This window comes from Macadamia integrifolia, chromosome 5 (genome assembly GCF_013358625.1).
Source record: "Macadamia integrifolia cultivar HAES 741 chromosome 5, SCU_Mint_v3, whole genome shotgun sequence".
Taxonomy (NCBI): Eukaryota; Viridiplantae; Streptophyta; class Magnoliopsida; order Proteales; family Proteaceae; genus Macadamia; species Macadamia integrifolia.
The window spans coordinates 36,718,247-36,731,580 of NC_056561.1; the positions used below are offsets into that span (position 1 = coordinate 36,718,247).

A 13,334-nucleotide genomic window follows, 5' to 3' on the forward strand; every position below is an offset into this window, starting at 1 on the left:
GACGAACGTGGTGATCATCGATGACGATGACGACGACCAGTGAGGGCTTGGCTTCCCCACCCAGCTGTTCATCCATTTTCTCTTTTTGTAAACATTGTATATTTATTCATTTATTCTCCCTTCCTTGTATTTGCAATGTAACTGGATTCATTTATGGAATAAAATATCTTTCGATAGTGGATTATTTTGTGGGGTTTTCATATGTGGAGTATTTATGTGATTTTGTTGTGATGTGATTGATTTTTTTATTTTTTCCTATCTGTGCTCTTTGTTATATTATTATCTGTTGTTTATCAGGTTTTGTGTAAAATTTTTTGGAAATCCCATTTTACGCCGTTATGCTGCCGAAATCTCGTCGAAATAGTACTTTATAGGCTATAGTTCCAATCTAATTACCTTTTATCTACACTCACGCATGCCATGGATGCAACTTATAACATAACCTCATTTTATACTTTCTTTCTTTGACTTTTAATCTTTAAGCTTTTATCTTTACCCAACCCCATTTTCCTATTATAGAGTCTACGGGATTCTAATGGTATGCTGTGAGTGGAGCAGAGCATCACGCTCTGATACCACCGTTTGTCACACCCCGTTCACCCTGAACCGGAGCGGTGATCGAGTTAACACCGGTTAACCCAAACCTGCCAGGATCATCAGATACTGTATTCCACCACAGCATACACACACTAACATCAATTCATCAGATCAACGAAAGACTAAGTTTTACCTGTAAATAATTCCCATATACTTGATACCCAAATGATGATACCATAATTATATACATTGGGGCCCGAAGGCATGATATATACACAAGAAGAATAAAATTCAAATATCAAGTATATACAAGAATTCATCAAAATCATCAGAGTACACAGCTCGGCTCGGTATCAAGGCTGGAGCTCAGCTCGGCATCAAGGGTCGTGCCCAGCTCGGCATCATATAGAAGAGCTCAGCTCGGCCTCGGTAATGGAGCTCGGCACGGCCTCCAAGGTGGAGCTCAGCTCGGCCTCAGAACTGCTGTCCCGCAGCACAGCTCTCACATGTGCAGTCTATGCCGTGCTCAAACTCCTCAAGGGTCCACCAGTCCTCTTCAGGAAACTCGACTGTGGGACCCACCCCATGCTCCTCAGATGCATGACCTGCAAAATCATCTAAAAAGGGGTGTACACGTGGGATGAGCTCACTAGCTCAATAAGTAGAGAGGTGGACCATACACAACAGTCCACACATCACAACACATCATATGCACTACATGCCATGCAATTCATTTTAAATCACATACACCTAATCAACATTACTAAGTCTTTGGTTTTAGTGCTACTACAACCACAGTGCGCGTATACTCCGGGTGCGAGCCACGAACTCCCTCCCGCGATACGCCCATAGGGCTGTTGGAGAAGGCCCACCGTGAGTACTCGGAAAAATAAAGACAATGCCGTCCACCGGCTCTCAACAGAAATGTAAATAAATAAAATAACAGTGCTGACTCCAGCAATTTAAAAGCAGTACGATTGGCCCTCTTGAATGTACCACCCGGGTTGCCGGCTGTCCTACATGACTCACCGGGCGTAATGCCTAACCGCCATAGTGTCCGACAACCGCGACCCCTGCTTCCCCCCAAATGGCAACCCAACACCTTAACCCCTGTTGGGAAGGGTCGTAGCACGGGATGGTGAGAATCCTAATACCGCATGCTCCTATATGTAGTACGACTGCATAGTGCCTCCGTGTCCCATACCACGGGCCACCAATGCATTCGTTTCCAAGCCGACCACGGCATCTAGTCTATCAATGCATTATGCTCCATGATGTCCACATTCAACATATAAACATCTCATTCAATTGGCATTTGAAAAGTAAACATAGCATATATGCACATCAATGAGTGGAATGACTAATCTATATAGCATATTCATGATGACATGACTAGATTAGATATAGTTATATGAATGCCAAACAAATGCCTTGAAACAAGGCCAAACGTCCTCTCTCCACTTACTTGTAGCGTACAAGGATTCCCGCTCGGTACGGGTGAGATCCGGAGCGAATCGGGTTGGATTTGGTGAACCTAACATAATGGAGCGGGGTTAGCATTTCACCATTTTAGAATCAAAATTAACGAAATCCGATGTCAAAATCGTGTTTAGAACGTCAAAAGAAGGTCACACGTCCGATTTGGGTTCGATCGGACCTACGGATCACCTTCGGGGCCAAACAGGTGGGTAAGACAGGTGGGCTGTCTACCCGTCGGTTATACCCACCGGTTATGACCGGCGGGTAGGTACCAGCCGGTTATACCCGCCGGTTGTACCCACCGGTTTGGCCAGGGACCTCTGCCTTCTCAGGTGGGTACTCTCAGGCGGGTAGGTACCCGCCGGTTGTACCCACCGGTTTTGGCGGGAATGACTCTGTCTCTTCTCCATTTTCTCCATCCTTTGGGGAATCAAATGGGGCTTTCCCCCACCCATTCTTCACACCTTTGAAGTCCTATAGGATGGTTCTAACCTAGATCTAGGTTAGATTCAAGTGAGGGAAACCATCTTACCTTCTTTGCCCAAAAATGACTTCAAACCCTTCAAATCACTTCCAACTCACAATGCTCCTTCTACCTTGTCAATATCTCTTCGAATCCTTCAAGATCGACACATAAACCATCTAGTAGACCTTAGATTCATCATTTCAAAGGGTATTTACAAGATCTCAAGAAACCATACTCGAATCAAGGGTTTAAAGCTTGGGTATGGTGAATGTTCATAAAACCCAACTTTTCTTACCTCCAACTGTAGATCTAGAGTTGAAGATTACTCTCCCGGCACCGGAATGGCAAGATCTAGCTTCGGCGCCACTGAAATCCTTCCTTTCTTCCTCTTCCTTCTTCTTCCCTTTCTTTTCTCTCTCCTCTTTACTTTTCGCACCAAACGTACGAGGGTAATAAATGGAAAGAAAAGAAATCATAAGCTTTATATAGTATTCCTACTTAAGTGAATAGTGTTGGATGGGTCACTCAGGTGGGTGGGTGTACCCACCTGTTTTACCCGCCTGAGAGCCAAAACTTGGGATTTTGACCGGGTTCGGACCTCGGCTCGAACCCCACCCCAGGCATACGATGTAGCATACGTATATACCTTAAAATACAGATATAATACCTGTTTTATCCGTACATAGCCTTATGGTAGGTGCACGTACACGGTTTTGGCACTCCCGTCTCTTCTGGCACTGGCTCGGACTTGTCGGGCCAGCCGGTGTTTAAGGTCACCCGTGCCATCATAGCCCATAAGGAGCCCGCTCTAATATCCTCTGGCTCGGTTCCTGCATGGTTAAACCGGTTCAATCGCGAAATCAGACCGGGTTTAAGAAGCGGGGTATTACAATGGGTCTTTTGGGTTTTCCTACCATGCCCGTTTAATGTCTGGTGTCCCACTATACGGCCCCTTGGAAACCACCCGGGGAGAGTGGCACCCCCCTCACCCATATTTAGCCTTGGATGGAATTTACCATCCAATTGGGGTTGCATTCCCAAATAGCCTGACTCGCTAATAGTGCCTCGTGGTGCGACAAGGTCCAAACACGATGGGGCTCTCACCCTCCCTAGTGCCCCCTTCTAGGGGACTTGGTCCTGGTCCACCACTGAGGATGCTTCTATTGACTACAATTCAAATGATAAAGCCGCCTGATTCTCAAGTTGGGCTCTTCCCGATTCGCTCGTCGTTACTAAGGGAATCCTTGTAAGTTTCTTGTCCTCCGCTTATTGATATGTTTAAACTCAGTGGGTAGCCCTGCCTAACCTAGGGTCGCAGTCGAAATGCCATCAAATGGCAATTAGGGTCACCAGAGCCCAATGGGAGCAGAACACGCACACGATGTTTGAACAATGGCAAAGTGGCTCGAACCACCACTCATCGTGACGCTTGCCACACAAGGGGCCCTTGACTTTGGGCCAACCACACCTCGAACAGAGACACGAGGGGCCAATCTTCACTCTGCAGCACCACCACCACAAGGGGCAAAGGAGGTGGGGTAACATGACGCGTGATGCCCAGGCAAGCGTGCCCTTAGCCCGATGGCCTAGGGCACAACTTGCGTTCAAAGACTTGATGGTTCACGGGATTCTGCAATTCACACCAAGTATCGTATTTTACTACATGCTTCATCGATGCAAGAGCCGAGATATCCATTGCTGAGAGTCGTTAAGATAAGATTCGGATCTAGGATGACCACACCACACCAAAGGCACAATGATGTCATGTCCTTTCCGTTGCGAGTTCCTTGGCACCGACTGCACCGATGGTTGTGCTTGGGTTGAATGCTACGAAGGATCACAGGCCAACCTTTTATAAGGGTCAGGAAGGAAGGAGCTCGCACTCCCACGCCCTACCTTGATTAAGCAACGCAACATGTTTACAAGTCTCGCTGGGTAGGTATCGACAATGATCCTTTCATAGGTTCACCTACGAAAATCTTGTTACGACTTCTCCTTCCTCTAAATGATAAGGTTGAGTGGACTTCTCGCGACGTCGACGGTGGTGAACCACCCACATTGCCACGATCCAAACACTTCACCGGACCATTCAATCGGTAGGAGCGACGGGCTGTGTGTACAAAGGGCAGGAATGTAGTCAATGTGAGCTGATGACTTGCGCTTACTAGGAATTCCTCATTGAAGAATAACAATTGCAATGATCTATCCCCATCACGATGAAATTTTCAAAGATTACCTGGGCCTATCAGCCAAGGCTATAGACTCGTTGAATACATCAGTGTAGCGCGTGTGCGGCCCAGAACATCTAAGGGCATTATAGACTTATTATTGCCTCAAACTTTCGTGGCCTAAATGGCCATAGTCCCTCTAAGAAGCTGGCCATGGAGGGTCACCTCCATATAGCTAGTTAGCAGGCTGTTGTCTCGTTCGTTAACAGAATTAACTAGACAAATTGCTCCACCAACAACGGCCATACACCACCACCCATAGAATAATGAAAGAGCTCTTAGTTTGTCAATCCATACTATGTCTGGACCTTGTAAGTTTCCCCATGTTGAGTCAAATTAAGCCGCAAGCTCCACTCCTAGTGGTGCGCTTTCGTCAATTCCTTTAAGTTTCAGCCTTGCGACCATACTCCCCCTAGAACCCAAAAACTTTGATTTCTCATAAGGTGTTGACAGAGTCCTAAAAGCAACATCCGTTGATCCCTGGTCGGCATCGTTTATGGTTGAGACTAGGACAGTATCTGATTGTCTTCGAGCCCCCAACTTTTGTTCTTGATTAATGAAAACATCCTTGGTAAATGCTTTCATAAATCCAAGAATTTCACCTTTGACTATGAAATACGAATGCCCCCAACTGTCCTTGTTAATCATTGCTCCGATCCTGAAGGCCAACGCAATAGGACCAAAATCCTATGATGTTATCCCATGCTAATGTATCCAGAGCGTAGACTTACTTTGAGCACTCTAATTTCTTCAAAGTAGCAGCGCCCGAGGCACGACCCACCAATTAAGGCCAGGAGTGCATCTTCGACAAAAGGGATGAGACGACCAATACACACCATGAGGCAGACCGATCGACCCATCCCAAAGTCCAACTATGAGCTTTTTAACTGCAACAACTTAAATATATGCTATTGGAGCTGAAATTACCGTGGCTGTTGGCATAAGACTTGCCCACCAATGGATCCTCGTTAAGGGATTTAGATTGTACTCATTCCAATTACTAGACTCGAAGAGCCCGGTATTGATATTTATTATCACTACCTCCCCGTGTTAGGATTGGGTAATTTAAGCACTTACTGCCTTCCATGGATGTGGTAGCCATTTCTCAGGCTTCCTCTCCAGAATCAAACCCTAATTCTCCGTCACCAGTCACCACCATAGTAGGCCACTATCCTACCATCGAAAGTTGATAGAGCAGAAATTTGAATGATGCATCGTCGGCACAAAGGCCATGTGATCCATCAAGTTATCATGAATCATCAGAGCAACGGGTAGAGCTCACGTCAACCTTTTATCTAATAAATGCATCCCTTCTAAAATTTGGGGTTCGGTGCACGTATTAGCTCTAGAATTACTACGGATATCCGAGTAATAGATACCATCAAATAAACTATAACCGATGTAATGAGCCATTCGCAGTTTCACAGTCTGAATTAGTTCATACTTACACATGTATGGCTTAATATTTGAGATAAGCATATGACTACTGGCAGGATCAACCAGGTAACTTTCCTTCTCGATGCCAAAGCACTGTGTGAACCACATCCCCAATTGTGCATTGGGTGATGCTGCTCCATACATTAATGGCGATCTATCATTCCTGTGCAACGAGTCACCACCAAAGGATTCAAGAGGACACACACACACACATCCAACTTGCCCCACAAAATGTCTCGCATCCTAGAGCACAAACAGTGCACATGCACCACTGACACAAAGAAAGTGGACATATGAATCATATGCCAAGCCACCTCACACCATCCACAAGGGCAGGCAAGAGGGATGAAATGAGAGTGAAGGGGTAGCATCTTTCCATCCAACTAGGTTAGCAACACTAGAAACATTTTCATGCTCTTGACACAGACACTTTTGGCCCATCGCAACCCATAGAGGTAACTGTGCATAGTGGTTCAATACACAAGCAAAGAGCCCACAACCACAAGAAAAACAATAGCCACTCACGTTCATTGCATCCACTACTGAAACAATCCACCACCAAACCTACTACAACGTAATAAGGATTTGGTAGAAGAAAAATCAATAGCCCCGCTAAGCACGAAAATCTCAACAATCAATAAGGGTCGAGGGACTCGAGATCTATCTCCACCTACAAGCTTGCAACCTACGTTCTCCAGAGACCCACGTTAATGTCGTTTTATAACACTTGCGGCACGAGACGTGCAAACACCTCCACACCTAGGCAGGACTTAGAAATGCACTTCGCCAAATAGTAAAGGCCACAAGACAGAGTATGAGAAAGCTCTTGCAAGCAACAAACCCACGATAATGCAAAATTTTTAAAAGAACAAGGGGAGGGGGTAAGGGATATGTGTTTTGTCTCCACTTGCAAGCTTACTACCTATGATCATCAGAGACCCACATTAATGTCTTATTATAACCCTCACGGCAGGAGGCATGCAAACACCCCCGCACCCAGGCGTGACTTAGAAAAGCATTTCTCCAAATGCCATAAGGCCACAAAACCGAGCATGAGAAAACTCTTGCAAGCAACAAACCCAGGAGAATGCAATTTTCTTTTTAAAAACAAAAGGGGGGCAGGGGGAGGGACTCGTGATCTATCTCCACCTGCAAGCTTGCAAACCTATGTTCTCTAGAGACCCACGTTAATATCACATTATAACACTTGTGGTAGGAGGCATACAAACACCTCCGCACCTAGGCACAACTTAGAAACGCATTCCTCCAAATAGCAAAGGTCACAAAACCGAGCATGACAGAACTCTTGCAAGCAACATACCCACGAGAATGGAAATTTTTTAAAAAGCAAGGAGGGGGGAGGGACTCATGATCTATCTCCACCTACAAGCTTTCAACCTATGTTCTCCAAAGACCCATGTTAATGTCGTATTATAACACTGGCCGCAAAAGGCATGCAAACACCTCCACAAAACCGAGCATGACAGAACTCTTGCAAGTAACATACACCTGAGAATGGAAATTTTTTTAAAAAGCAAGGAGGGGGGAGGGACTCGTGATCTATCTCTACCTGCAAGGTTGTAGCCTATGTTCTCCAAAGACCTAAGTTAATGTCGTATTATAACACTGGCCGCAAAAGGCATGAAAACACCTCCACACCTAGGCATGACTTAGAAACGCACTTCTCCAAATAGCATAGGCCACAAAACCGAGTATGAAAAAATCCTTGTAAGCAACAAACCCATGATAATGTAATTTAAAAAAAAAAAAACAATGGGATTGGGGGGAGGGACCAACCAAATATTTGTTGTGCACATTGACTTGACCAATGATTCTGTGAAACCCATTCATTGGGCATGTCAATGTAGACAACAGCCCACCCCTTGCACCATGACCTACATATGACGACAAGCCAAAAAGCACAGAGGGGTAGAAATGTGTGACTACGGCCACGCTTGTGAAAAGTGGCACTAGCACAACTGCACATGGTAGGAAGCAGAGCACATCAAACTACCATGGTGCCTAGATGGGATTAATCAATGAGGCCAATACGTAATTTCCATGTTTTTCACATGCCATAACTCTCTTGGGCATGTTGTACAAAAACTAGCAAAAGTGGTCATAGGCTACGGTGAGGGTGTAGGTGCAGTGTGCAGGTAGCCATGCAAACCCACCAGCACGCATTGGCCGGCCAAGGTGTAAAACAAGGGGCTAATCATCTAGACCATCATGTCATGCAGTAACTCTTGAGCTTGTTGTGTGGCTACCGGCGTATGTGGCAGCAGCTATGCAGGCAGCCATCCATGCCCAGTAGCACGCCATGGCCTATCTTGGGCGTGCCATACGGCTATGGGCGCATCTAGCAGCAGCTGTGGGGGCACGGCAACACAAGGCATAAACCCTTGTGCACCCAACAGCCTAGGGTGGCAGGCAGCAGTGTGCAGCAGAGGGGCTGAACATCGGGATGCATTGGCCATTTACTTATTTTCAAATGCCATGCCTCTTGAAAATGCTGTGCAACTACGGACACATGTGGCAGTAACTGTGGGGGCATAGCAGCGGAAGGTAGGGAGCCATGTGTGCCCAACAGTACACGGTTAGAGGCAATTGTGTGCGGCAAATGGGCTGATCATCTGGACAGACGAGCCATGTATACATGTTTTCACATACATGCCAAGCTTTTGTTGGGCTTTCTATGTAGAGCTACGAGCATAGGTGGCAATAGCAGTATATAGTAGGACACCATAAGGGTCGAGCAGCACACCGTGGCAAGCCACAACGCACACCAAGGGCCAAATCTTCCTAACCGACGTACTATATAGGTGTTTTGCACATGCCATGCCACTCTTGGGCATGTTGTACAGTGACAGACGCTTGTGGCCGAAGATATGGAGGCATGATAGTGTAAGGCAAGCAGCCATACACACCCACCAGCACACAATGGCAGGCAACTGTGTGCGGCAGAGGGGCTGGCCATCGGGAAGGACATGCCATGTACTTGTTTTCACACGCCATGTCTTCATTGGGCATGCTGTGCATCGACGGGCAGATGTGGTAGCAGAAGTGGGGGCGTGGCAGCGCATGGCAGGTAGCCAAGTGCACCCAGCAGTCCACAGTGGCAGGCAACACTGTGCGGCAGAAGGGGGTGGTGTTGTGCGACAGAAGGGCTGACCATTTGCAAGGACGTGCACCTTCGTTGGGCATGCTGTGCCATGACTGGCACACGTGACAGTAGCTGCGGGACCATGGCATGCAAGGTAGGCAGCCATGCGCATCCAGCCGCATGTAGTGGCAGGCCTTGGCACACACCAAGGGCCAACTCATCGAAACTGACGTGCCATTTCACTTTTTTTCCTATCCCATGGGTCTTTTGGGTTTGCCTACCATGCCTGCTCATTGTTTGGTGCCCCGCTATACGGACCCTCAGAAACCACCCGAGGAGAGTGGCAACCCCCTCCCTCAAGGTAGCTCTTATGCTCCTTGCCCCTTTCCAGAAGGAGACATAACCCCCCCAAAAAAATAAACCAAACTATTTTTTGAGCTTCAAAAATCCAAATCAAATGAAACTTGGTATGAAATTAAGGAAAAATCCAATGATTATTTTCATATCAAAATCATAGTTTTCTGATAAATATTTATTTTTTTATTAATTGTTTAATATTAAAAAACATATTAAATTCAAAAAACTATGAAAAATTCATTTTAATGTATTTTTCTTAAAACTAAATTTTGGATGTCTTCCAAAGGTTGATAGAATGTTCTGAAAAGATATTGGACAATTCCAACATATTTTGATATTTTTTATTATTTTATGATTGAAACATTACGAAAAATAACCAAAAAAATGGAAATGTGGGGTTTAAGTGAAAATGATTGTACTTTGAGTGCCAAATAGCCAATTGCAAGGCTTTTCTTACCCAAAGGGATGTTTTGCACAACATGATTTAAAGACCCAAACTATATTGTGCAGGCATGGCCTTGACGTGTGCAGCAGTCGGTGCCTCGTGTGTAGCCGAAGGTGGCAAAGGAGTATCTGTTGCATGGGCCATGGGGACCACGGTAGCACCCATGTGCATGTGGCTATGTGCACGGTGGACTGCAGACATGGGTACGGAAGTGCAGCAATGCCTGCAACATTGCTCGTGCCATGTGCTGAAATGCCCGTGGCATGTGCGGCCATGCCAGCCATCATGATCGCCACATGGGCATCTATTCCCACGAACTTACGCATGGTAGTGCAACCAAGCGCCCGGCATGTGCGACCATGCAATGCAACCTTATGCGTGGCAGTGTAGCAGTGCCTGCAACCTCATGGCAGCAAGGCAGCGATGGGTGTGGCACATGCAGCCATGCATGCAACCTGGAGGGTGGTGTGCAGCAACGTATGCAACCTGGCGAGTGGCAGAGCAGCCAAGGGCGCAGAATGTGCGGCCAAGCCCATAACCTTACGCAAGTTAGTGTAGCCAAGAGCGTGGCATGTGTGGGGTGGAACGTAACATTGGGCGCGGCTATGCAGCCATCTACGTGTCATGTACGGCCATGCCTGCAACCTTACGCATGGCATGTTCGGCCATACGCGCAACCTTGTACAGGGCATGTGCAGCTGTGGTCACAGCCATGTGCGTGGAAGTGCGACAGGGGTAGCAGCCCAGCATGTGAGCCAACACCATTGCCCGCTGCCATGTGGGGTCGTGCCTGCCACCTTACGTGCAGTTGTGCACCCTTTCCCATAGCAATGTGCATTGTTGCCTGCCACCTTACGCGTGGTGGTGCACACTTGCCCCCAGCCATGTGCGCATGGTAGCCTGCACCCATGTGTGCGGTATTACAGCCACGCCCGCATCCATGGACGAGGTGGCATGCAACCATGTGTGCGGTATTAAAACCACGCCCGCATCCATGTGCGTGGTAGCCTGCCTCCATGCCAGCAGCCTTGCACGCGCTAGTGCACACCTTGTGTGGCTATGCCAGTTGTCTTTCACGCGGTAGTGCAGCTATGCTTGCACCTATGCACGATAGCCAGCATCCACATGCGAGCAGTACAGCTTTGCTTGTGCCCACACAAGCAGCGGCCTGCACCTTATGAGGCCATGCCAGCCACATGCGCACTCGATAGTGCAGCCTTGTGCAAGATAGCCCGCCATCATGCGTACTCGGTAGTGCAGCCTTACCCTCAGTCGTGCATGCGCTGGCTTGCAACCTTGTGCTGGGTAGCACAGCCATGCTTGCGCTCGTGCACGCGACAGCTTGCATCCATGTCTGTGCGGTAAGGCCTTGATTGTGGCCAAGTGCGCTATAGCTTGCCACCATTCATGCACCTTGTGTGGTCATGCGTACGGTACAGCTGCCTTGTGCACTGCCTTCATATGCACTTAGGCACACTTAGGGGGCATGCATAGGCATAGTCATGGGCACGTATATGTGCACACTTGTGGCATTCAAGAGCACACTTAGGCAACATTTGGGGCATTCAAGAGCACAATTAGGCGACACTTGGGCTACACTTGGGTGCACGCATAGACACACTTATTCAACACTTGGGGGCACGTATAGGCACACTTAAGGCGACACTTGGGGCATTGAAGAGCACACACAGGCGAACTTGGGTGCACACTTAGGCAACAGTTATGGGCATGCATGGGCATTGTAAGGCAACCCTTGGGCCCTTCAATGTACACATGTAGTCAACACTTGGGGGCACGTGTAGACACACACTTGGGCCATTCAGGAGCACGTTGTCACGGCTTTAGACCTTTCTAAGCAATCGTACCGGCACTTAGCACTTCCACCAGCACTTAGTCAACCTAACCACCCTCCTTAAGGGACTTGGGAAGAGAAGAAGTGAACACAAGAGTGAGTTTGAGAAGACTGAACTTGTATTGCACTAGTGAACTATTGAGTACAAGGCTTGAGAATTCACTTGCTTGGTTGAACACTCTTGGTTGGTCCTTGGTGAGTGCCTTTGCCAAATGAGGTAACACCTATTTATAGGCACTCCAAGTTACAATGGATGGCTGAGATATTTACAAATGTCCTCCATCCAACGGTTGGGGAGGAAACTAGAAGCTTCCCACCTCCATAGAGCAAAACTCTAGAAATCTCTCCCAAAATATCTCCTATAAATATCTTCTACAAATATCTACAATAAAATATCTAGAGTTTACTACACCTTTGTAGAAAACTCTGGAACTTTAGACCTTACTTAGCCCATTGGCCTAAGTCCATGGGCCTATGTTGGGGAGGTTGTGACAACATGTACACTTAGTGGCACTCAATGTGCATACATAGGCACACTTCACTTGAGCAACACGCATAACCATACTCAAGCAACCGTTGGGGCAGTTAACACTTAGGGGCATACCTGGGGCCATGCGTGGACAATCCTAGCCTTAGGAGGGTGTGGGGGTAGAATTTGAAATATTTTGGGGGGAAAGAAAAGGGGAAAAAGATGGAGGGATGAATCAATGAGACACGGGGCTGAATCTCAGTGGATCATGGCTATAAGGCCACTCTGCCACTTACAGTACCCTGTCACGTAATTAAGTCATCTGCAAAGGATTCTACCCATCACCCAATACGAATTATGCTTCAAAGGCAGCCCACACAACACGTCCACTGTGGGGGCTTGGCCAACGACACGTGCCTCTGGGGGCCAGAGGGCCCCTACTCCAGGTTGACAAATGGGCGATGGGCACAGGCATCGCTTCTTTAGCCTGGATTCTGACTAAGAGGCGTTCAATCATAATCCGGCACATGGCAGCTTCACACCACTGGCTTTTCAACCAAGCGTGATGACCAATTATGTGAATCAATGGTTCCTCTCGTACTAGATTGAATTACTATCGTGATACTATCATCAGTAGGGTAAAACTAACCTATCTCACAATGGTTTAAACTCAGCTCATGTTCCCTATCAATGGGTGAACAATCCAACACTTGGCAAATTCTGCTTTGCAGTGATAGGAACAGCTGACATCGAAGGACTAAAAAGCAACGTCGCTATAAACGTTTGGTTGCCACAAGCTAGTTATCCCTGTGGTAACTTTTCTGACACCTCTAGCTTCAAATTTTGAAGATCTAAAGGATCGATAGGCCATGCATTCACGGTACATATTCATACTGAAAATCAGAATCAAAAGAGCTTTTACCGTTTTGTTCCACACGAGATTTCTATTCTCGTTGAGCTC

General features: G+C 47.1%; 1 non-coding gene and 1 pseudogene across 1 annotated transcript; both read right to left on the bottom strand.

Moving 5' to 3' along the window:
* Nucleotides 1-4,033: 4,033 nt before the first annotated feature.
* Nucleotides 4,034-4,189, bottom strand: LOC122080538. Its single transcript, XR_006140818.1, has one exon. It is a non-coding gene; the product is annotated as a 5.8S ribosomal RNA (ribosomal RNA).
* An 8,414-nt stretch (nt 4,190-12,603) lies between these two features.
* Nucleotides 12,604-13,334, bottom strand: part of LOC122080533 — a 3,146-nt pseudogene continuing 2,415 nt past the window's right edge.